Source organism: Ambystoma mexicanum, chromosome 6p (genome assembly GCF_040938575.1).
Source record: "Ambystoma mexicanum isolate Mex_15411 chromosome 6p, UKY_AmexF1_1, whole genome shotgun sequence".
Lineage (NCBI taxonomy): Eukaryota > Metazoa > Chordata > Amphibia > Caudata > Ambystomatidae > Ambystoma > Ambystoma mexicanum.
Genome location: NC_090935.1, coordinates 1,414,548,602 through 1,414,574,037, shown reverse-complemented (window position 1 = coordinate 1,414,574,037; position 25,436 = coordinate 1,414,548,602).

Here is a 25,436-nt window from a genome sequence, read left to right as displayed (position 1 = left end):
ATGGCTTTCCTCCTTGCTTGTACAAAGCCGACCCTGATTTATGGGCGACGATCATAAACATCAAATTTCAGGCCATCCTCAAATCGGGGATCATCCCTGGCTCATGGCTCTCGGCTAACATCATACCAATATTTAAAAAGGGGGATGCTACCCTACCACAGAATTACCGGCCCATCGCCTTAATTGACACTGTGGCAAAACTATTTGCAATTCTTCTTCTTCATGATCTTGAAAAATACATCGAAATGCACAAACTATACTCTAAATATCAAACGGGATTTAGGAAGGGATTGAGCACCTCGCTCAATGCCATGATAATGGCTTTTGCTATCACAGGAGCAAAAAAAACATCGGCAAACCCAGTATATATCGCCCTTATCGATATGTCATCAGCTTTTGATACAGTGATACGGAACCTTCTATGGGCTAAACTAACTAACATGGGAATTCCATCGGTGCTAATATACTGGTTTATCGCCCTCCATACTAATACCTCCTATAAAATCAAACTTACCTCGGAAGGTCGTACAACCAAACCTATTAGCACTGAAATAGGTCTAAAGCAAGGTTGCAACCTAGCCGCCACTTTTTTCAACCTGTATCTCGCAGATCTTGACAAAGGCTGGGATGCGAAAAACTTGTTCTCTGTAAAAATTGGCCTTATTCAATTAAAGTGGCTCGCCTTTGCGGACGACATTATAATATTTGATCCCACACCGGCAGGACTCCAACTCAAATTGCGATTATTTGAAGACTTTGCAACAGCACACAACCTAACGCCTAACCCAGCTAAAACAGCAGTAATGAAATTTGGCGTCCACAAGAGAACTGGAAAGTTTCAATGGCATATACTGCGAATCCCCATCCCCTCTATAGTACAAACGATCTACTTAGGGTACTACTTATCGGAAAAAGATTCCATCAAAATATGGACTGACCGTCTAAACAGCAAGATCAGGCCACTCACATCGCAGTTAAGAATAATATACGCCAAATATTGCAAGTTTTCACTAACTCCTCTCATCGAGTTCTTTACGCTAAAAATTGAAACTGTCATTCTCTACTCGCTTGACATATGTTTGGGCGAAATGGGTACAATTTTGGATCAATTGCAGGGGACATCTTTGAAACGTGCTGTCCCTCCCAATGTCACTACCTAACGCAGTCCTAAGACACGAGCTAGGCTTAGTAGCGCTATCTACGCGCTGGAAATGGCGGCTGCTCACGAACTATGCAAAAATAATCTTTCCTAAGGTGAATTCCCTATACGATGAAATAAAGCAAACAATTGACTCAAACCCAACGCCCGCAATGGCTCAATATCTGATAAGAATTCACGACATTTTAAATGAAGTCGACATCACAGTTGATGATGTCCATACCAAACCTGCTTACGCCAAAAAAAAGCTGTTTGCATGTGATTGGTGCAGGACTATTGACCAAATAGGATTTTACAAACTCTACAAAGAATACTACCTATATACAAAAAAACGCATACCTAGATACGACTATATTATGCTGTTCCCTTGCAACCATACTCGCAAAGTATTTCTACGGTTCAAATTCAATTTGCTGCATACCAAAGAAAGAATTTCAAATTGGGTAGGATACAATATGCATGCTGGAAAAAAGAACTGTAGATTCCCCATGTGCACTGAAACTATTGAAACCTTAAAGCATCTGATTTTACATTGTCCCTATTTTAAACATCAAAGAACTGTTTTACTGATGGAGTTTGTAAATATTAACTATACTGATTGTTTAGTATTTCTTTGGGCCAGAATGATGCAGGGCACTCATAAACCCTTAATATATGCTTTGACAAGATTCTGTAAAGTAATAGAAAAGGAATTAGACAAATATGCCAATGCTCAGGTTTAATTAACTATATAGGCAATGTTTTAATTATGAAACTTTTTATGTTTTACGGAAAGACGATTTTAAATGTCTGCATGAATTATACTGTAAAGAATATTTATCACATCTATTTTGTAAAGATTTTGTTACTTTGTAATAGAATCAAACACAAATAAAAAAATAAAAAAAACAAGATTCTTAAAACAACATAAAACAAATGCAGGGACACAGAAAGAAATGTGCATATGTGGACAGAAATAAATATGCTGTAGTTTCAGGGAAGTAGTGCGTCTACACCAGGTGTTTCGGCCATTTGGAGTTCGGCTAGATGAGCCTCATCATTCATATGGCCATCATCAGGACGGGTTCTGTGAAAAATGACGTCTGTTGCTATGGGGTAATTTCACAGGCACTGTATAAGAGATCCGCTAGCCGCATTGGCTGGTCTCTAGGTGATCCTCTCACCGGAGATATCTAGCTAAGAAGGTCAACTGTGGTATCTCAAAGCGATCAGCCGTTGGGTGCACGGCTTGGATTGTGTATCAAGTAGGGCTGTTGATCTGCAGGAAAAACAGCGGACAGCGTCTCCTCGAGTTGCTGAGTCACTGGGGAGAGCAGGCAGCAAAGCGTTAGTAACACTCATGAGTATTTTTTTCTTCTTTAAGAAACTGCAGAGTTTATAAAAAAACGGTGGGATTTCGTGTGTATGAGCAAAGTGTTCTTGAACCTATTCACTTGTGTGCTTTGTTCTTCAGTTAACCCTCCTGGGTAGAATAGGTTCCATACCAGGAGCCCGAATTCTTGATCCCAAATAGACCCTACATGCACTGTGGACCCTGCCACCTCTACTTCACTAGTACCACTACTCCCAGTTGTACCTACAAGTGAGGACTCTACAGTCGTTCCAGCAAAAGACTCATCAACGACTACAGAAAAACTCCGGGAGAGCCCACTGAATCTGGAGACCATAGCTTTGGTCAGGTCTGACAGACCAAGAAAAGCAGTGATTGATCTACAAACCTCGCAAACTAAAATATACGAAATGTTCAAAGTACAAACAAAAGACTCTAGGGGGTCCCAAAGTCCCGAGATAGTCCTCAATAAAAAGGGGTCCAATACCTTCTTGAAGAAACAACCATCTCTCTTTGAAACTTACAACTCAGAAACAAATGTCCTGGGAAGTAATTCAGGCCTTGATTCGGCCAAAAAGAGTGTCAGCAAGAAGTGCAAGCAAAGCAAACCTGGCTTACCAAGAAACTTACAAACTTCAGGAACATTGACAGCCTCAACAAGGCTAAAGTCAAACACAAATGGTCCTGATCTAGATATAGTCAGTTAATAGGACTCAGATCACGAGTCATCGAAAAGTGTTTCAGAAAACGACTTGATGAACTTGTCCACTTATTCGGAAGATACAGTGTTAAGGGGATATGAGGCAAATAAACATCATCAGGAGGAGATAAGTGGATCCCCCCAAAGTAGCCCGGGAATTCGATATGTGCAAGACCGAATTGTGGAGAAGGATTCCAACAGGTGTAGGGAATCAGGGCCCACTGCTCTGACCGTGAAAAAGGATAAGAGAAGTTAAACCACATTGCAGAAACTTCAGACGAATCGTCCGATTCGGGCGAAGAAAATTCTCCTACAAAATGTGAGAAAAATGTTTTGACAATGGAACAGAGAAGAACTATGGTAGTCCAGAGGAAATCAATAGAGGCAGAGGAGAAACGCACAAGCAAGTCACTTGGGGGGTCTCAGTGGGGGATTCAAGAATATCTGTCTCATGGGCAGAAACCAGTAAGATGCCTGGAGTCATAAAACCAAAACACGTAAACATGCAGGACTCTAACAACACTTCACAAAATGAAGTGTTTAAGATATCCTTGGTAAGAACTTTAGGATTTGCTGATACCCTCGTAATGAACAGAAACAACGTAATGAGGCTACTGCGTTCTGTACTGGCCTTGGAACAATTGAACTCCAAGGACATAGACTTAATTGAGTTTCCCAGTGAATTAAGCCTTGATAATGTGATCCTTCACACAGTATCACAAAACACTAAAAACTTGCTCATTAAAGAAGGGTCAAAACTGAATGTTTATGGGTTCATCTTGAAGGAACTGGACAACCAAGCAAACAGTATAAACCAAATCTCACACCAGTCTCAAGGTGATGGTGAAAGAGCATCTTTCCAACTAAAGTCCGGCGTTTCGACCACTGCTGGAAATTGCTACAAAGAGGGTACCGATGATCTCAAAATTGGTCTCCACAAAGGTAGTAGGCGGGTCATTTTGAAGAAAACGGAAGGACAGAAGGTCGAAAGACAGGAAGATTGGAGCTGGCTAGCTGGAGCACTGGCAAGATCTTCATAACGCCAGAATAAGAGCGATACTAATCCCTCCAGGACTAAGAAAATAGCCAGTTGGAACACTAGGGGCTTTTCGCACTTATTTGGCAAAAATTAAACAAACTTAACAAAATACGATCTCATTTGCCTCCAGGAGACCTGGTTAAGGGAGACCCCTCTCCTGGACGGTTACGAAGTATACATTAACCCTGCAATAAAGGGGGCTAAAGGTCATTCAATGTTAGGCCTTCTAACAGCTATAAAAAGATTGAGTGGCCTAACTGTAACTACCACCACAAACATAAATACAGAAATTCAACTTATCCTAGCACAAATGACTGGCCTCCATGGGGAACAGAAGAAACAGAGGCTGCTAATTTGCAACATATACTGGAGAAGTAGTTCGGAGAACGATCAAAGTACTAAAAATACCTTGATAAGGGAAATTGACAAGACAATGTCAACTTGGCCAAACTTGGCGGTACTTCTTTGTGGAGACTTTAACATGGAGTGCTTTGATGAAAAAAAGGCACTAAAATAGAAGTGCTTTCAATCGGAGCGGCAGAGAACACAAGAAGGGGACTGGACTTTGAAAAGGAGCTATCAGAGAGAAACATCTATATGGTCAATGGCAACCTGCTGGGAGACAGACCGGCGGCCGCAACATGAAAGAGGGGGGGCTCAATCAAGTACCATTGACTACATTTTTGCCACAGAAGACTTACTAGCAAAACTGATCTCTCTGAGAGTAATATCTACAGAGTTAAGTGACCATAATCTTCTTGAGCTCGAATACACCGACTGGGCCACCAGTAATCCAGCAACGGTTTATCATCAAGAAGGTCAGAAACTTGAGGTTACATCGGGAGCCAATCACCTTTGGATTAACAAAAAACAATGTGCCACTTGTAACATCTTCACTGCTGGCCTTGAGCTCAGATCCACAATGTACTAGAGGGGGTATATTGCAATACTCAGACTTTCTACAGGCTTTCAGAGAAAAGCCGGTTACTTCTAAGAGGCCAGCCTTTTCACCTAAGCATGCTTTTAGATGAGCAAATCGCTGAAAGAAAGTGAGTGGTAAATAGATTGGGAGACTAGAGAAAAAACACAAAACGACTCAAAATCTAGTCCTCTTCATAAAAGAGCCAAGAACGACTTTAAGAATTGGTTATCCCAGTACAAACACCAAATTTCTCAGCAAGAAAGTGAAAGAATGTTGTTGCTTGCCACCAAGAAAAATACAGCAGGTGTGTGGAAGCTAATAAATGACTTGAATACCCCAGAGGACTCAAAGATAATAAATTCAGTGTCTGCACAGGTGTGGGAGGCGCACTTTAAATGCTTTTACGCTTCCAAAAGCGGGGACCAAAAATCGAGTCATTCACACACTCAGAAGCCCCCTGGGACTTCAAATTTGACAACCAAGAAATAATTGACCTTATACAAAATTCAAATGGGTGGAGGGCGGCAGGGCCAGACGGCCTGACTAACGAAATTCTGAAGAAAGATCCCATTAGATGGGCAACGTTCATGCTGAAATTATTCAACACTGTTGTAAGGGAGAAGAAAATTCCACCATCCTGGGCTCACTCTATAGTGGTTCCCATCTTCAAGAGGGGGGACAGGTCTAATCCCCGTAACTACAGGCCTATTACCCTTCTTGATGTGGTGGGTATATGGGATATTTGCAGCAATTATCCTGAGGCATCTCAACTAATGGAGCCTGTTGTTTCAGCACCAGGATCAGTGGCAGTCGGGCCTCCGTAGGGGGATCGGTACTAAATTAAACATCTTCATTATAAACATACTTAAGTGCATGGTCAACCAGAAAAGGATACAGGCAATTTACATCGCCTTGATTGACCTGGAACAGGCTTTCGATTCAGTGGATCAGAGAATACTGTGGGACAAACTGATGAAATGGGGTTGCCCTCAAGCTCTGAGAGAACCTATGGAAGCTCTACATAGGGGTACCACTCTAAAAATCAGGTTGGACAGAAAGGGCTTGCTGTCTTACGAAATTCCCTCAGAAAATGGGCTGAAGCAGGGCTGTCGTTTGGCCCCAGAAGTCTTCTGCCTATTTATATCGGACATGGTAGAGGCCTTTAGGAAAACGAGATGCTTTCCACCAAAAATTGCCGGCCATTCAGTGGGACGCCTACTATTTGCAGACGATTTGCTACTGCTTGACCAGACGGAAATTGGGCTGCAGAGACAATTGACGGATTTGTCTCTCTACATCTACAAAAATGCCCTAAAGATAAATGCTAAAAAATCAAAAAATCTGATTCTAGGAGACAACGGCAGGGCAAGGAAAAAGAACAAATTCACCTGGACATTAAATGGAGAACAAATACCAGTTGTTGCATCAATGGTGTCTGGGGATAACCTTAAACAACAGCTTGGTCGATGCTCCAGGTATCGCCCATTTGAGAAGCAAAGCCAAAAACTTGGTGTCCCAAGCCCTGCTCATCAAAAAACACTACTGTAAATTCACTATGGTACCAGTTCTGGATTTTTACAAGTTGAAAGTTGCACCAATACTTACTTATGCTGCAGAAGCCAATCTCTTCATTGACCCTAAAAACTGGAACCGTTTGGAAGGCCTCTTTTGGAAGAGGGTTCTGTCGCTGCCGAATTCAATACCTATAGAATGGGTTCGGAGGGAATTGGGATTATCTTCTTTATATTCCTCGATAGAACGGAAATCTCTATCTCTCATGAGGAAATGCCTTCAACCACCAGGTGTTAGTGGGTTTTCAACTATTAAGGAGGATATGGAGGGGAAACAAGTTGAAACCTTAAATGCCTGGCAAGAGTCTTGTGCCTCGATATTGTCCAATCTTGCCCTCTCGGAAAAAACACTAATTGAAAATCCGATGAGAGTGAAGTTTAAACTATTGGATATGGATTGGATTCGGACTGATCAGAAAGTAAAATCCTACAAACTGTTCGTAGACAAACCTGACGAGCACTACAGAAGAGGAACTGTTTAGCACTACCTCGACAGATTTCCCTCACAGCCAGAGCAGCATAACTTTCTAAGATTCCACTTAAACCTCTATCCAACACAGGAGGTTACAGAAAGGAGATCAAAGGCCCAGGCAGAGAGAATTTTAAACTGCCGGATTTGTAGCAAAAGTACTGAGACTTTGAAGCACCTAGTACTAGTGTGCGAGCCCTTAAATCCTACAAGAGTCAAAATCCTGGGGAGATTCCTTGGGGAATCAACAACAAAATTGCAGGACAACTGGTGAGCTTGCATAAAATGGGATGGGCGGCTTTCTTTGACGCTCGCCGTACTGCAGTTTATGAGGACAATTTTTACTACCATGGAATACATAAAAAATATATCAGACGGATTAAATCAAACGTTTTAAGACTGGGCCTTTGAGGAGAAAATGTGTTTTTCTATTTTCTACCTTTTTATTTACTCTAGATGAAATTCATATATGTATTTGCTAAATTTGCATCTAGGGTTTAATAAAAACGAAGTGATGTGTAAATAAAAAAATACCCTGCAAACTGAAATCCTTGGCCATCAAAAAGCGCTGACACACCTCATAGCCAACTTTGCACAGCAACGCACCTACGCCCACAAAGTCGAATTCCTCCACGCGTTTTGACTTTAAAGACATGACTGAGCCAGAAGTCATTGCCCTGCTCAAATCTATCAAACCCTCCAACTGCAAGAGCAATGCCTGTCCGGCCCAACTTATTAAAGATTCGGCCCCCATCCTCGCCCCTTTCCTAACTGCATTCATTAATGCATCCTTCCAGTCTGGTCACGTCCCAACTGGACTGGACTTAAGGATGCCTGGGTATGCCCGCTCCTTAAAAAACTGGCCCTTGACCCCACGGTTCCGGGGAACTACAGGCCCATTACCACTGTACCATTCCTACTAAAACCTTTGGACAAAGCAGCCTACCTCCAAGTCCAAAAATTCCTAGAAGGCAACCATCTCCTCGGCCTTCGGCAGTCTGGTTTCAGCCCACGACATGGCACTGAAACGGCTCTCCTAGACCTTAAAAACCAAATGGATGACCTCAGAGACACAGGCAAACCGGCGCTCCTTTTGCTCCTCGACTTATCTGCTGCATTCGACCTGGTGGATCACAACACAGTTTGCCTCCATCTCTCTACTGCGGCTAACTTCTCCTCTGAGGCATATGCCTGGATCACTTCCTTTCTTCAAGAGAGGGCCATGAAAATATTTTACGACTCAGCATGTGCCACGCCAAGCCACATCAAATGTGGAGTCCCACAGGGCTCCTGCATTGCGCCCACTCTCTATAACCTATCACGAGGCCCCTGTTCAGCATCCTTGATGCCCTGTGTATCTCGTATACCAACTACGCGGATGACACACAGGTGCTTATCCCACTTACTGGTGACTACGATGCAGACATGAACACCCTCACTACTATTCCAGTCATGGATGGCAGATAACTGGTTATGCCTCAATAGCAAAAAAAACGAACTTCTGTTAATTGGATCACCCACCACCTTGGGTAATCTTGACAAGCAATACATGTCCTTCACTGTCGATAATATACCCATCATGGTATCCCATAACGTCAAGATCCTTGGCGTCTACCTCAACTCGGATTTGACTATGGATAGACAGGTCAATGCTATTACCTCCTCATCCACCTATTACTCCAAAGTACTCAATGCAGCTAGACCCTTCTTATCTCAGCAGAGCTGCCTTACCATTGATAGGGCAATAATCGGATCAAGACTTGACTACTGCAATGCCCTCCTTGTAAGGACCTCATGTAAAAACTTGGGTAAACTCCAACTTGTTCAGAACGCCCTAAGGGCGGCCACAGGAACATCAAGGAAAGACCACATCTCTGAAGTAAGAAGGCAGGCTCACTTGCTCCCCGTCAAAGAGAGAATTGTTTTTAAAACCCTTTCCCTTCACGCGTAAATGTCTCCACAATCTGGCACATCCCTACTTGGTCCAAAGAATTGCCAAACATACTTCTGCTTCACCTTTGAGAAAGGATTACACCAACAGAATTACCATTCCCAAAACACGAAAGGTCTGTGCCAGTTGCACTAGCTTCCCCATAATGGCCGCTTCACATCAGAATGCCCTTCCAACTCACCTGAGGATGATCGACTCCCACTTGACATTCTGCAAAGCGATCAAAACAAAGCTTTTTTGTCAGATTGTGTACTCTGTACATCTCGCCGTATTGCTAGCTGCTTTCACACACTATTGTAATGATGACTTATGTATGCTAACTATGAATTTCCTCCTTTTACTTATGTTGCTATCACCAATGTATATGCAATCAAGAGACCACCTGTCGTTTTGTAAGCACTCAATCGAGCTTATGTACAATCTCCTGTAACAGCGCCTCGATGCCTCTGGGCTGCAAGTGCGCTATAGAAATACAAATAAATAAATAATATATATATATAGATGTACAACTAAGCTCACTTGCAGTACATATTGTAAATAATGGTCACCAATCATGAATGGCAATGCAGTTTTTACTTTAATCAAATGCATATTCAGCGTGCCAACACTTCCATTGTAATTTTCAATCCTAACACATAACGACACAGCTAGTGAAATTAATAAATGATGCACTGTTCTAATATTGCAGTACCCTGGCACTCACTTTAGTAAGTCTTTGATTTCAGCTGTTATTCTCAAAATAAAAGCCTTTTCAAAATGGCACCGTATGTCTCAAGAACGCAATAACAATGCACCAATGGTACAGCACGCACCATAACCTAATAGGTAACTTTATATAAATACAAATGTATCTATCAAGGTAACAACTTTTAATTGAAACAACGCACTCAGTTTTATTTTATACTTTAAAAAATATTTCTTTTATAGGCCAACATACCCGATTATTGCCATAAGCGTTCTCAACAAAAAAACATGCCAACCCAGAAAGACCCCTCCGCTTCCTATTTCAAAAGAAAAACCTTTTGCCAAGAAAGTGGATAATATGCAAGAAACCAAAGCAGAAAGGTAGGCCATTTTTTACCCATTATGCATTCTTGTTGCCGACCGCACAATATTTTTAATAATTTTATATAATGCCAAACTTCATCCTTATTAAAAAGCATTTTCCAGCTAGAATGAATCCAACTTTAACTGCATAGCAATTCATGGGAAGTACACGCTCTTTCCAAATACATACAGTTCATCTTTGAGAGGTATGAAGTAAATATATTAAAATAATACACTACACAATAGTGACTCCCGACTGTAGTTGTCATATTTTAATAGGTCCCTCAAAGCCCCCGAGGAAGCATGCTGCGTGGAACGATTCATTCCACCAAACCAAAACATGTGTTGATAGAGGTTCAGAAATATAATGCAAATCATGACTTTTACATGAAGTATAGAAATTGGTGTACCTCATATAGGGAGAGAGACTTAAGAAAATGCAAATTATTTTTTGTGTGGTTAATGTACAGACCATATTGTAATTATGTTCTCATTAGGTAATCCAAACGAAGGTCCATAAGTAAATGTCCCTAATACAATCCTCATCAACCTCTCGGAAAGGCCTTGCAACAAATAGTGGCCCTTCTCAAAGTATCAAGCTTTTACTTCATTACAAAAACTCAATTTTATTATACAATTCATAAATACAATGATATTGACGCACTATACTTCAATATAGAAAATGTTTTTTTAAAAACATACATTTTATACGTCAAATGGTACAAAAATGAATTAGTACAAGAATTATAAACTATTGTGTGCTTGGCACATTAAGGGGCCGATTCATGCAACAAATGTGCGCCGTAAATCGTGGCGCAAGCGTGAAAAAGCAGTTTCATGGAAGGCCCTGCGCGTGTTTCCTCCGGGAAGTGCGCCAAATCCATGCGTGGCGCACATGGGCGCACACGTCATTGCAACATCCAGAACGCCATGCACGAGGCGCACATCGAAAGCGCACAACGTTAGCGCACACACCAAAAAGGGGGAGGAACACGGGGCGGAACGCGCGGAATGGGGAACAACGCGTGAAAATAAGGGCATAACTGGGGATGTACTGCTGGGAAGTACACGGAACGCCCACACGCATGCAAACCACACGTATTCATGGAATCGAATAGGGGAAACCCGTGCACGGCCAATGACACGCACAGGCCTAAACACGTACGCCACATGAAGGCAGGCGGTAGCGTCCCAGCGCATTACAAAAGTGTGCGCAAACAAAAAACATGTATATACAGCTATGATGAATGTCCCATTCTGTGGCCCCTTAGGAGAAATGACATGTCACGCAATGCACAGGCATCCCATAAAAGCAAGAAAAAGAGATAAGCGACCCCCATTACCCATGTACATGTAAAAAAACACACGCAGTACGTAGTGGCAGCCAGGAGCCCAAAGAATATGTATGCGATCAACACGCAGGCTAGTATGCCCTGAAAAAAAGGGGTACATGACAAACAGGGACACCCGCAGTGCAGTAGGAAAAATAGCGTAGAAGAAGAACGCATAGCCAGCACCCTCCCACTGTGAAGTAATCGCGTGTGAACCCCAACGCCTGGAAAACACACGCACCGTTTTCCACGAAAAGCACGTACAGAGCAATGGAAACCCACGTGGGACCTTCAACCCGTGCCAGGGGAATGCCTATTTTTTCACGTGCCAATTCACTACGTATCAAGCTGGCCACGCGACAACACATGGAAGACCACGCTCCTGCCCAGCAGGCCATTTTCCTGCCCTCCGGAGCCCCAAGCCCGCTCCCACCTGCCACTGCTGCTGCCTGCCTGCTGGCCACATGCCCTGCTATTTGGTGCCTGCACGTCAGCCATCTGCAGGGGTCCAGTTGCTGTGACCACCCCTGCTGGAACAGAAGACTCCCGACTGAAGTTCCATCGCTCCACAGCCCAGCACCAGGACCCAGTTGCCCACCCACACCTGCCTTGGGGGTTGCCATGTCGGGGGAAACACCATCGGAGACCACTGGCAACCCCCAGCCAGAGAGGCAGAGGGCTACCGGCTTCAGTGCCGCAGAAGTTGGTATCCTGGTGGAGCAAGTCCTGGTGAATAATGATGCCCTCTTCGGAAGATCATGCACCGACAATGAAGGACGGAAGAGGATCTGGAAGGACATTGTGGCTGCCATCAATGTGGAGGGGGTGGCAGCCCGCGACATGTAACACGTCCGGAAGCGATGGGAGGACTTCAGGTCCAGGACCCTCAGCAAGGCCCAGTGCCTCTGAAGGCAAAGAATGCAGAGGGGTGCCGGGTCTGCCTTACCAACATCCAGATGAGGGTCCCGGAACGCATACACCCAGCGCTCCACCTCCAGGTCCTTCAAATGCCGACCCGTCAGGAGTCGACCAGTAAGTGTCCATGCGTACTGATTGGACGCAGTGCATGTTGAGGTGTGCCAGGAGTGTGCAGGTTGGACATATGTCTTGAAAGGGCCATGTATGGATGTGTATGTACAGGGACATGAGCCTGCCGCATGTGAGTCCAGTCATGTGTGAGTCACATCAATGGTGTATGTGTTGAAATGCATGATGGCCAAATGCATGTGTGGGTGCACACATGTTTACATTTCTGTGTATGTACTATGGCATGGTTGGGGTGTGACACATGGATGCTGGTTCCACCTTCATGTACGTGCACAGTGTACATGTGCATGTGTATATATTTGACATGTGTGCCACTGTGATACACTATGGATGCATGTGACACCGACATATCGGAGGCTGATTGGCAGATGTGACGTAGTTGCCGATGGTGGAGATGTACAGATGCAAGTATGTCTGGTGCCGTGTGTGCATGTGTTCGGCACTCCCCGTGTTGCATGTGACGTCAGGCTGACCTTTGGATGCTCATGCTGTTGTATGTGTATCGATGGTGCTGCCTGCTGCATCATTCCTGTTAATTTGCGCCTGTGTGTGGGTTCAAATGATATGTGTGCTGCGGAGTGTGATGCCATCAGTTTGAGACTGCCACTCATGTGCAACTGTCATGTGTGTATCAGACGATTGTACAGTGCCCTGATGCCTGTGTTCTGTCTCTCCCTGTCTGCAGCGTCAACTGATGAAGAGGGCGGGGACGGTGCTGTAGAGCACAGCGGCAGGGATCCCACCGCCAGCCGGACACACAAGGCCCAGCTCCCCTCCCGGGTTGTCACCTCTTCGGGGAGTGAGGAGTCTGGTGCCACGCTTGCGGCCGCAGCTGCCAAGGGTAAGTCCAAGAGGCAGAGGTCGGAGGTGGACTCCTTGGCAACAGAAGGGGCAGCTGAGACCCCACAGGGGCCTATGGAGGAAGATGGCATGGAGTCATCCAGGTTATTGGGGGGGTTTGGTTGAGGAGGAGGCTGTGGAAGGCCCACGCACGGGGCATGGAGGGGGGATTCCACTGGTGCTAGTGGTGCAGTCCAGGGGCAGGGACAGGAGGCAGCACAGGTGGCCGCGGACGTGCCTGTGTGTAATCCTGTCCCCGATCCTGTGACTGCATCATCCGGCACCAGCAGGGATGCCTTCGCCCAGGCCTTTTTTCAGGGAGGGAATGCGCGAACAACAACTGGCCTTCCTCTCCCTGCGGACATGGCAATCCGGGACCATGTTGAGTCTGTCCTGGCTGGGGTGGTGTTGCGTCAACGTGGCATTCGGGAAGACGTGCAGGGTTCCCGTGTGGACAATGCATGTTTTTTCAGATGCCTCGTTGACCGCGTCGACCTACAAGGACGGGTCACCAGTGCTGGGTTCCTCTGTGTGCTGGACCTTCTACCAACCCCCTCCTCAACTGAACCCCCTAAGCGCCAGTTATCCTCCGTGCCATCTTCCTGCCCATGTATCACCTGCGCACCCTGTGGAGCTGGCTCTGACCCTGTGGCCAGGCTGGTGGAGGACACATCCCTGCCACAGTCGGGAGTCGGAGGTCCAGCAAGAGTGGCCACCCCAACAACTGGACCCCAGCAGGAGGAGGACGTGCAGGCATCGACAGGCAGGGCACATGCACGGCAGCAGCAGACTCAAGGTGGGAGCGATGATGGCTCGGGGCCATCAACATCACAGGGGCAGGCATCGGCCAGAGGGCAGGAGGACCCTGGATTGGAAGTGTCTTCCGTGTGGCAGCGGTTGGGCTGGCAAATAGATGCGGAGCAGCAGCGGGCGGAAGAGGCACGGCTCACTATGGTCAGGGCAGAGAACTCCATGCGCAGGGCGTTGAGGCGGGCTGAGTGCCTTGAGGCAACTCGCAGGGAGTTGGAGGGGGACATGGCTGCGTCCCTGCAAGACCTGAGAGCCAGGGAAGAGGCCCACCTCCAGGACGTTGAAGAGGAGTTCGATTATGCCCTGGCCCGGGACATCAACAAGTGAGCCTTTGGACTTGCCCGCCGCCTTTGTAAATAGTTCTGTAGGTATAAGTTTCCTTTCAATTTTTTTTCCTTTGGGGCGCATGGACTATGCCCCACTTTTTTGTATATAGTTATTAATTAGGTAGGATTTAGGTTAGGTTTCCTCTGGATTGTTGGGCTCATGGACCCTTGGATGTTCATTTGTAAATAGTTTTGGACCTGGATTTCATTTTCTTGGACCCATGGTGGAATACTTTGCTTTTTTTAAACTCTGATTTTTGTTTGATGGACGGACCCATTGGAGCCATTTTACTTTGGATTTTATTGGTTACAGCATTCATTTTCTTTTTTCTTTTTTGGACTTCCGGACTTGGAATATTTGTTTTGTTGTTCTGTGCGTTTGTTTTATTCATTTGGTTTGTTCTTCAATACACTTTTTTTCTATACTTTACTTGTGTGGTCTTCTCTCATTTGTTTTGTGCATATCACAATGTAGTTTTTCACAGTCATGTGTCGCCATTGTGTGGGTCTGAGGGACATGTATTCATGGGCATGCTGGTTATTTATTTTCTATCATGACATTGGGAATTCAATGTGGAGTGGATGGAATGCTTGGTTGGGTGTTTGGATTGGGGTGGCGTGGGGTGGGATTTGGGTGGCCATAAGGTCCATGGGTCTGGAGTGTGATGACGTGTCGGATGGGGGGACATGAGTCGGGGCCTGCTGGCAGGTGCCCGTCAATGGTGGGTGGGTGGGGGGACATGTGTCAGGGCCTGCTGGCTGGTGCCCGTCAATGGTGGGTGGGTGGCGGACATGAGTCGGGGCCTGCTGCCAGTTGGCCGTCAATAGTGGGTTGGTCAACGGGGGACATGAGTCTGGGCCTGCTGGCAGCTGCCCGTCAATGGTGGGTGTGTCATTGGGGGATATGAGTCGGGCCTCACAGGTGCATGGTGCCATGTGGGCTGCCTACAGGGCATGGTCAGGGGTGTAGGGTAGTGGGGAGGAGGGAAATGGCACACCCGGGAGAGCCTACAATGCCAAATTGTGTGTAAAACTTCCAGCGCACCCCCGAAATACATGCACCCTGCTCACGCCAGGCCTATTGCGCATGAAACTTTCCGAGCACCCCTGAAATACACGTACCCTGCTCGCCCAAGGCCTATCGCGTGTGAAACTCCCCGCGTACCCCCGAAATACACATACCCCACTTGCCCAAGGCCTATCGAGTGTGAAACTTCCCACGCACCCCCGAAATACACATACCCCGCTCGCCCAGGGCCTATCGCGTGTGAAACTCCCCACGTACCCCCGAAATACACGTACCCCGCTCGCGCCAGGCCTATCGCGTGTGAAACTTCCCACACACCACCGAAATACAAGTACCCCGCTCGCTCAACGCCTATCACGTGTGAAACTCCCCGCGCACCCCCGAAATACACGTACCCCGCTCGCCCAAGCCCTATCGCGTGTTAAACTCCACGCGCACACCTGGAATACGCGCAGGCAGCCCATCCACCCTCCCCATGCCCAGCAGGCAGCCCACACCACAGGGGGGACTTTTTCCATGCAATTTACCTGGTGCGAGCGGGGTACGTGTATTCCGAGGGGTGCGCGGGGAGTTTTACACGCAACAGGCCTGGCGGGAGCGGGGTACGTGTATTCCAAGGGGTGCGTGGGGAATTTTACAGGCATTTTCACTGGCGCAAGCGGGGTACGTGTATTCCGGGGGGTGCGCAGGGAGTTTTACACGCGATGGGCCTGGCACGAGCGGGGTACGTGTATTCTGGGGGGAGTGTGGGGAGATTTACATGAGTTTTCCTGGTTGGGGGCTGTATGCTGGTCCACTGGCCTTTGCACCATGTACTGGATTTGTGCAATGTTTTTGGCGCACAGGGCGGGGTTGGGGGCGTAACTGGTGCTGCTGCAGGGTCACTGCGCCACTCTGCGCCACGGCTGCTTATGGATGTATTAATCCATGAATACGCTTTGCGCCTAAATGGGTTTTGGCGCACGCGGCTGGTGCAGACTGCCGCACGTGCACTCGGTGCACCAGCCGCGTGCACCACTTGTGCGCCGAATTCTATTAATTACCCCCCAAATCTCAAGTCACTATGACCTGATTACTCCTAGTGTTGGTCATCTAAACCCCTATATCACACTATGTTTCTCTTCGCCCAACTTATATAGGTTTCTGTCCTCTGTGGCTATTACATACGTAATTATTTTTCTCATGCACATCTGTTAAAGGATAGTTCCGGGACTTTTTCTTTATTGTCCCTACGGTTCGGCCATGTGTTTTTAAGCATAACTCGGTAGATCGTAGAAAACTTTCCTATGGACCTTACCCGACTTTTCGTCCATTAACGCACTCGAAATCAGCCGCCATTTTCTGATAATCCTATCATTTCCCCCCATCGCCCTGGCTCACCTGCTTTTGCAGCACTAAATCAAATCCCCCGCACCTGAAACAGACTTTATCAAAACATTCATATTCCCCACCTCTATCCGTGACGTGACTGAGCTGCGTAGGCAAACGCGCCCAGGCGTCTTCTACGCGACTCCACACAGAACCCGGAAATCAACACAGATGAGCTCACACAACACAGCGCGCCACAATTGGGAATATGAAACTGTACTTTTAAATTAAACCGCAAGATTGTAAATTTGGTAAAGTACATTTATTTGACATCAAATGTTTTGAGAATATTCAGCAATTTGCATTTTTATTTGCTCTCGATCCAAAATAGTTCGTCTTGAGGCAAGCGATGTTCGTGTGCAGTACACAGGGTGTTGGTTTACGATAAAATAAGCTCTTCGGTCGCACTGATAATCGCATGGCTGTTCCAACAATGAGGCACTAGGCCACCACAACGGTCTGTATGTTGCATCTAGCCGTTAGTACTGCGTAAGGGCATACTTGTACTTGGCGATCGTCCCATAAAATGGTCAGGGTGGTAACGTTGTTCACGCGGAGAAGCAACTGGTGGTTGAAAAACCCATCCGCCGGTGTCTGGTACTCGTGACACATGCAATAATGAAGGATGTACCTGTTTGAATAACATAAAAAATGAAATTAGTCTCACCATCAGATCTTTATTAAAATTATTCATTTTATATATTCGGTCGGGAAATTATTTCATAGCTAGGACAGTGCAACTGGGTATTATACGTCAAGGGGGGGCTGTAGGATACTGAGACAGTCCCCCAGTGCAGGGGTTGACAGGGAGGCAGTGCAGGTGGAGAGTGGAAGGGCCCAGGACCGAGGTCGCAGACAGTGGACCAGTTGTAGCAGGGGAGAGGGAGAGAGAAAGCAGAAGCAAAGAGGAAGGTTTTGAGGTGCTTCCGTAAAAGGAGATGGTTCTCCTCAAGATAGTGCGCGGTACAAAACAATATGCCACATAGAACGAACAAGTTTAAATTGCGGTATAAACTCATCTAAAGAGTTACTTACATTATATTTTCATTTTCCATTGTTTCTGTGCGTAGGGCAGCCCCGAAATACCACTCCTTCTATGCCGACTTTATTTCTTCTAATGAACGAACATTAAATGGCTATCATTTCTGAAATTTTATTCATTATCGTTTCTTACGTTATTGCACCACACCCCCAAAAAGAAGTCTTTCGGGATGGTCCCGGCCTGTCAAGGTCAAATAACAATAGAACCTTATACTGAGTCGTGGGCCATTCCGGCACCCGAGCAAAAAATCAAAGCAGCTGACCTTCACTTTGAACGAGCACACATTCCTAGTTAGCTACATTCAGTGTAAGGCCATCTCACAGGACTTGAAATTTACACTCCAACTTTGCATTTTGTCTGCGTGCTTTGCAGCCCCAAAGAACCATAAATACGGAGACATTCTATATTTTTTGAAAAATGATTTATATTACTGTTTGGTTTAATTTAATGCGCAAATGAACAAGGTTGGATAGACACATTGCATGTACACTGAGCAATCACTTTTATTTACACAATACATAGCTACACATATTCAATGGGCCTGCGACATGAGGAGACTCGAGAGCAAAGTCACAGGTGACACCCGGGTGGTTCGCACTACTGCACGGTGAAGGGAGGGGCAAGGGTGGAGAGACACATTGCATGTACACTGAGCAATCACTTTTATTTACACATTACATAGATACACATATTCAATGGGCCTGCGACATGAGGAGACTCGAGAGAACAGACAATCAAATTACAATCATTTAAACCGTGATGTGTATTTCTCAATGAGCTCTTCTTTAGGTGGACATGGAACAGAGGCAATGTTGGGTGGCAATGCAGTTGTCCCCTGCACAGGTTCATTCACAACTCCATGTATGTGCCTATCTAGGACATCAACAATAAGTCTCTCAATAAACTCATATTGCATATCCTCAAACACTGGTTTGATCACCCATTGTTTACTTCTTTTAGTGAAGGCCTTATTGTAGCGAAGCGTCCCTAAAGTTCCGGTCGTCCTACTTTGTTGACGGCCAACATTATGGTTATGTGCCAAGACCGCTAGAAGAGTCCGATTTATCATGCCCTCCATGCCAAAATGCAATCGTTTTGGCCTGTACTTTAGGCACATATTGTGGAACACCTCCAAATCTCCTGTGTGGCAGAATTCCGTGAGTCCCCTCAAATCTCTTGTTATAGTTTTATCAAATACAATCTTTTCAATGGCTTTGTGAGTGGGTGATGAAGGAATCAACCACTTCTTCTTCCGTGCCTTCTCTGTGGACAAATGGCCATGTTCACAATTGTGGAAATGTTGGTTTGTGTTCCAACGGTGAACGTTGGTACAGTGTAGCATTACTGACCGCCATTTTTCCAGTAGAATTTCCAACGACCCTCCACATGTTTTTGAGCTCCACCAAAGATGGTTGCTGATTGACTTGGACCACTGTGAAATACCTTGCATATCTTTTTTTTTACCTGCAGCCGACATTTTTTTATTGATTGTTTTTGCAAGATGCCAAACGTCAAATTGGTGATTTATATTTTTGTACTCTTCTCTCATTGTCTTGGCAATTGAAACGTGTCTGTCCGTGGCTATCAGGTCGATCACCATTCCCCGCGATTGTAGTTCTTGCAATGATGCTACAAAGCCAACTTTCTCCATGGCCACTGAGGATGTACTTTGTGACACCTGCACGACCACCGAACTCACAATTTTCTTACTTTCCATGTCCTGAAAGTGGTAGGTGCAGTACTTGGCTGAAAATCCTGGGCTGTCGCACTGTCCATCACCGGCTAGCCTGAACCGTTTGCCCGTGAATGTACTATCAATAGACATTTTTTCCATTCTCCAAGCTTCGCTAATGGCTGGAAATAGATAATCGGTTTGGTATTTGTAGAACTGAGTTTTCGCAATGAAATGGATTCCCACAAACTGAAAGAAAGACTCTAACTTTTTAAAACTTGAACCACTAAAAAGTGCAGCCGCTGCACAAAGTAGATTGCCTGCTGGCAGTTGCCCCAGCATGGGTTGTGCAGACCATGAGAAAGGATGATATTTTGTACAGGTGGTATGTATTTTAAGGTTAGTGCCTCGAATTGCACGAGTCACATTAATCAATGGCTCCCCACATACTTCCCCACCAACCGAATGCCCACATTTCATCCGAATAATAATATCAATCAAACAACTATTGAATACAATGAATTTGGCCTCTTTCCTTATACTGTCACTCTGCATTCCAGCTGGTTCGGCCTGTAACGTTGAGGACATGTCACTCACATGAAAGGTAGAATCTCTGATATCGTCTTCCGCTATGTTCAATGATATTGATGGTGTTTCATTGTCGTCCACTTCATTCTCTTCCATTGCAACATCTGTTCCTTCTCCGGCGATGGGTGAATAAAACAATTTCTTCAACTTTCTCGCGGTCTTAGTTTTTGCGGGTGTGGATTCTGTGAATTGATCTCCGACTGCATCCGAACTACCAGGAGGACATTCACTATCAATGGCTGGTGGTGGTATAGCTCCGTTGTCAATCACTTCATATTCTTCCCATTGGCACGATGCATCTCCAGTCTCAAGTCCCTGCCAAAAGGTTTGACAAGCAACATCTCTCGTTCGCTTCACTGTCTGTGTAGATCTAGTTCGTACACCCACTCGCAACTAGAGGACAGATTGGAAAAGGGATGTTCAGTTTAAACACAACTTACAGTATTGAACTATTAACAGTGAAAAACAACATAATATAGTGACCAGGACACTAACCTTCTTTTGCTTTCTTTTCTTTGAAACTTTCTTGCCTCGAACTTCAACATCAGGACGCTGTTGCTCCGACTCGTGTGTGCATGTCTCCACTTCCTCTTGCGCTGCAACGACTATATTTTCATGATAAGCACATCCATCACGCACTGACGCTCCATCGACTCCCTGAAACATAGAACTTTCATTAGTATGTATAATAATATCGAAAACACAAAATGTACTTGGGGACCAATACCCACGTACATCTCAATAGCAAAACACGAATGAACGCTTTGTGTAGAACATTCAAACGACAATTATTCACGCATAGTTGATCTAGTTAGATGGAACTGTCAAGATCCATACCTCGGGCTCCTCATAGACTTCCATTGATGATATTATTGAAGATGATGCTTCAGTAACTCCCTGAAACACAGTAATTGCATTAGTATGGTTTTCTATTTTGATACAAAGAACAGAAACTTTGTGCAGGCATCAACGGCTCATCTAAATAGACCTGCACAAATGATCAGTTATCTAAAATAAACAATGGATATCTAAATATGATTCGATTTGCTCGATCGTTGGAAGTGTCACCACCCAGAGATCTGCATCAACTACTAGGGGTGATGTTCTTGTAGAAGAAGCTCCGTCATCTCCCTGAAACATAGTACTTGCGTTAATAAAGAAGGAAGTATAGCGGATGTAATCACGTCATATGATTTCGCTTGATCGAACTGTCAGGATCCATACCTCGAAATGCATAAGAACATCAAGGGACGATGTAACTGCGGTGCACATTTCTGCAAGCTGTTGCGCCGACCCGTAACTGCATGCTCCCCCTTCTTCTTGGACTAATGCTCCATCGACTCCCTGAAACATAGGACTTTCATTAGTAATGAACACAATATTGAAAAAAGAAGACACATAGGAGGGCGACGACAGAAGGACATATCAATGGCTAAAAACGAAAGAAACATTGTGTGTAACAATCACGCTACAAGAATGCAAGATCTGATGATCTCCATCGATGGAACTGTCCGGAAACGTACCTCGAGCATCTGAGTGACATCAACGGTAGTCGTCAATACGTTGGACTCCTCAGCATCTCCCTGAAAGACAGTACTTGCATTATTTTGGATAACAATAATTATAACTGAAAACAAAGACTAGAGGACGAGTACAAGGGTGTACCGTTAGGTAAAATAATTACACGATAAATTAAAACTATTGATTTACATGCCTAAAACAAGTCAGTGGCAGAATAGCCAAGTAAGATTACCCGATAGGCGCTTGAAGTGGCTGATGACTGCAATAACGACACGGATGGAGAATCTTCCGCCTTCATATTGAGTGGATACATAAATGGGGAAATTATTGTTAGCTAATGCTACACACTACCGCAAGGCCGAGAGATAAATACGTAAACTTGACTCACCAGTGGAGGGATGTGGACGAACAGAGTGGGAATAGCGGTTGAGAGCAATTTTCGCCTCGCTCGCGGTGTGTTCTTCTTTATTAGCAATGATGTGGAGTACATGTCAGAGGTAAAGTGCCTGCTGCAGATGCGGTATCGATCACCCCTCTTGTCCGCAAAGACTTCTAGGACTCTACTTTCAAGCTCAGACGGTGGATATCCACAATATCGGACCCATTCTCTTATCTGATCTATTGTCTTAGGGAAAACATGCATTATAGTACCTTCAGATTTATTATGGGTCTTCGAAGGGCAACCGCCAATGGAACAGGCAGGCATTGTGGAAAGTTCTGAAAAGTAAAGATCAACAATTCTCTATGAATACCAATGTAAACTCAGAACATGTGACTAGTTCCTTGCATGTACTGTCTTGAACGAAAAGAAATTGGACGCAAAATGATTATGGTACATGGCCTTACCTTGACGAACAAACAGTTAGATGCAGTGATCAGAGTAGTTTCTTGTCGTAGAACAGGGAGCAGTTCACAGGTTGCAAACTGAGGAGTTTCCTCGAAGTGGTCACGGAAGTTCACAGAGACGAAGAGCAGATAACCAGCACCTTCACGGGTTGACTAGCAAAGCGCAAAGAAGTGCTCATTAGAAATATGAAGTGGGTTATAAAGAATTCGAAACAGGGGTGTGTTTGTGAATGAATGACGTGTATATGTTGTGGCATCATGCGGTTTGCAGGGGGCCGTCCAGCATGAGGGGGGATGCTTGGCAGGAGACACGGGGTCTGGAGGTAGATATGGGAACAACAACCCATGCTCTATAGACCACTTTGAAGTGTACATGGTCTTTGGCACCTCTTGGCCTTTATCGCTCCCTGACAGCTCCACTTGCCAGCACAAGTACCCCGGTGCGAACTGCCTTTGATAGGGCGGGGGTGGATTGGGGCGGTGGTCGTGCAGACAAGACACAGGAAGACTCGTGAATGGAGACACACTTATGTGGATTGCAGGGGGCCGTCCAGCGTGAGGGGGGATGCTTGGCAGGAGACACGGGGTCTGGAGGTAGACATGGGAACAACAACCCATGCTCTATAGACCACTTTGGAGTGTACATGGTCTTTGGCACCTCTTGGCCTTTATCGCTCCCTGACAGCTCCACTTGCCAGCACAAGTACCCCGGTGCGAACTGCCTTTGATAGGGCGGGGGGTGGATTGGGGCGGTGGTCGTGCAGACAAGACACAGGAAGACTTGTGAATGGAGACACACTTATGTGGATTGCAGGGGGCCGTCCAGCGTGAGGGGGGATGCTTGGCAGGAGACACGGGGTCTGGAGGTAGACATGGGAACAACAACCCATGCTCTATAGACCACTTTGAAGTGTACATGGTCTTTGGCACCTCTTGGCCTTTATCGCTCCCTGACAGCTCCACTTGCCAGCACAAGTACCCCGGTGCGAACTGCCTTTGATAGGGCGGGGGGGGTGTGGATTAGGGCGCTGGTCGTGCAGACAAGACTCGTTTGCCGCAGGGACTCACCAAGGAGAGGCCATCTAACTGCATGTAAGAGGCAGCCTGAAGGATCTTGTGGTGGCAAGGCGGCACGGGCCAGAGGGGGTCATCTCTGTACCCGGTGCCCAAAAGGATGATTTATTATGATCAACCATATTGATTATTTACCTATAACCATTTTTGTATCAATAAAATCCAACGGCCTTCCTTTTATTGCCAACGCTTGAACAAAGTGGTGTGGTAAGTATTTTTGGGGGAGGAGGCAAGGCCGGGAGGCTTGATGCCAACCCGCAAAATAACATATGTATGTCTGCTGCATATGGGTTCAACGGTTATGTGGATTGAAGGTGGGCGGCCAGCGTGAGGGAGGATGCTGGCCGGAGACATGTGGTGTGACAAGACAAGGCACAGGAAGACTATTCAATGGAGACACACTAGATTCATTTAAAAAATCAAAACAACCATTGTTAAAATATATGTTGGGTTTTATTTTAGATCTTAATTTCAATTGAACATAAATAATAAACATTACACATTGTAAAGTTCCGGTTGCAGCACATCCAGGGAAAATCCGCGGTATTGTCCACTGTCGCTGGGGAAATGTTGTCTAATGGCAAGTACCGCACAGGCAGGTATTACTCTCCGAACGCGGTCTCCGAGCCTCCCGTGAAGCCACCAAGTGAAGCAACGATAGGCCACCAGCCTGTACCACCTGTGAAAATGAAAGATGCAAACTGTATTAAAATGACAAAACTTTCGTATCACTGTCGATTCAGGTAAAAAATGTCATTCTGCTTTGAAAAAAAATCATTCTAGAAAATGCACAATATGGAACCAATTTACATGCATTCGAATGATATGTAGATGTAATTTTATATGTGGGAGACGACCATGACATAGTAGTGGCATCACTGACATCACAACCAGAGTATACTTACTCGTTACTCGGATTACGCGGACGGACAGTGCCGCGAAGTTCGTGCATAAGCACCATCATCATCCTCAACACGGTCCGTGAGAGGCAGGCTTCCCTGAACTCTGGCAGCTCGGTGATGCATTGCGGACTTGGCTCGCCTTCCGAAATGTAGGCCAAGCACCCGGAATTTTCACGGCAGCAGCCGTTCTCCTCCTCAGTTGGCATTAGCTCGCACCGATTGCACGTGCACCAGGTGGAGACGCCGTCCATGCGACATGGTCCAGGCTCTTCATCCTTTGACTGGTCCTCCCAACTGCCGTCCGAATCCCCATCATTTTCGCATGCTTGCCTTTCCAGTAGTTCCTCCTCGGTGTACTCGGGCTCGTACATATACGGCATTATTGTAGCCATTGTGTGGTAAAGAAAGTAAAATAATTTACATAGATGGTACAGGTGTTCACAAGGCCTAGAAGCGGCGAAGGTAGCTGACCAGAGCACAGAAACGAGTCACAGAATACTCAAAGTAACACAGCGAGAGTAATGGAATCGAAAATCTGCTGCTGTGTGTTGTGAAACGGTGTGTTTATACTTATTGAGGAAAGAGGCGTCCTGCCATTTCCATGGCGACACTTCATTAGCTGAGGCGCAGCGATTGTTGACACGAAACGTGCTTTGGCGTTGGGAAATGGGTGGTACGCGTCTGCTGATGTCAGGCTCAGGGGCGGGGGATTTGATTTAGTGCCGCAAAAGCAGGTGAGCCAGGGTGATGGGGGGAAATGATAGGATTATCAGAAAATGGCGGCTGATTTCGAGTGCGTTAATGGACGAAAAGTCGGGTAAGGTCCATAGGAAAGTTTTCTACGATCTACCGAG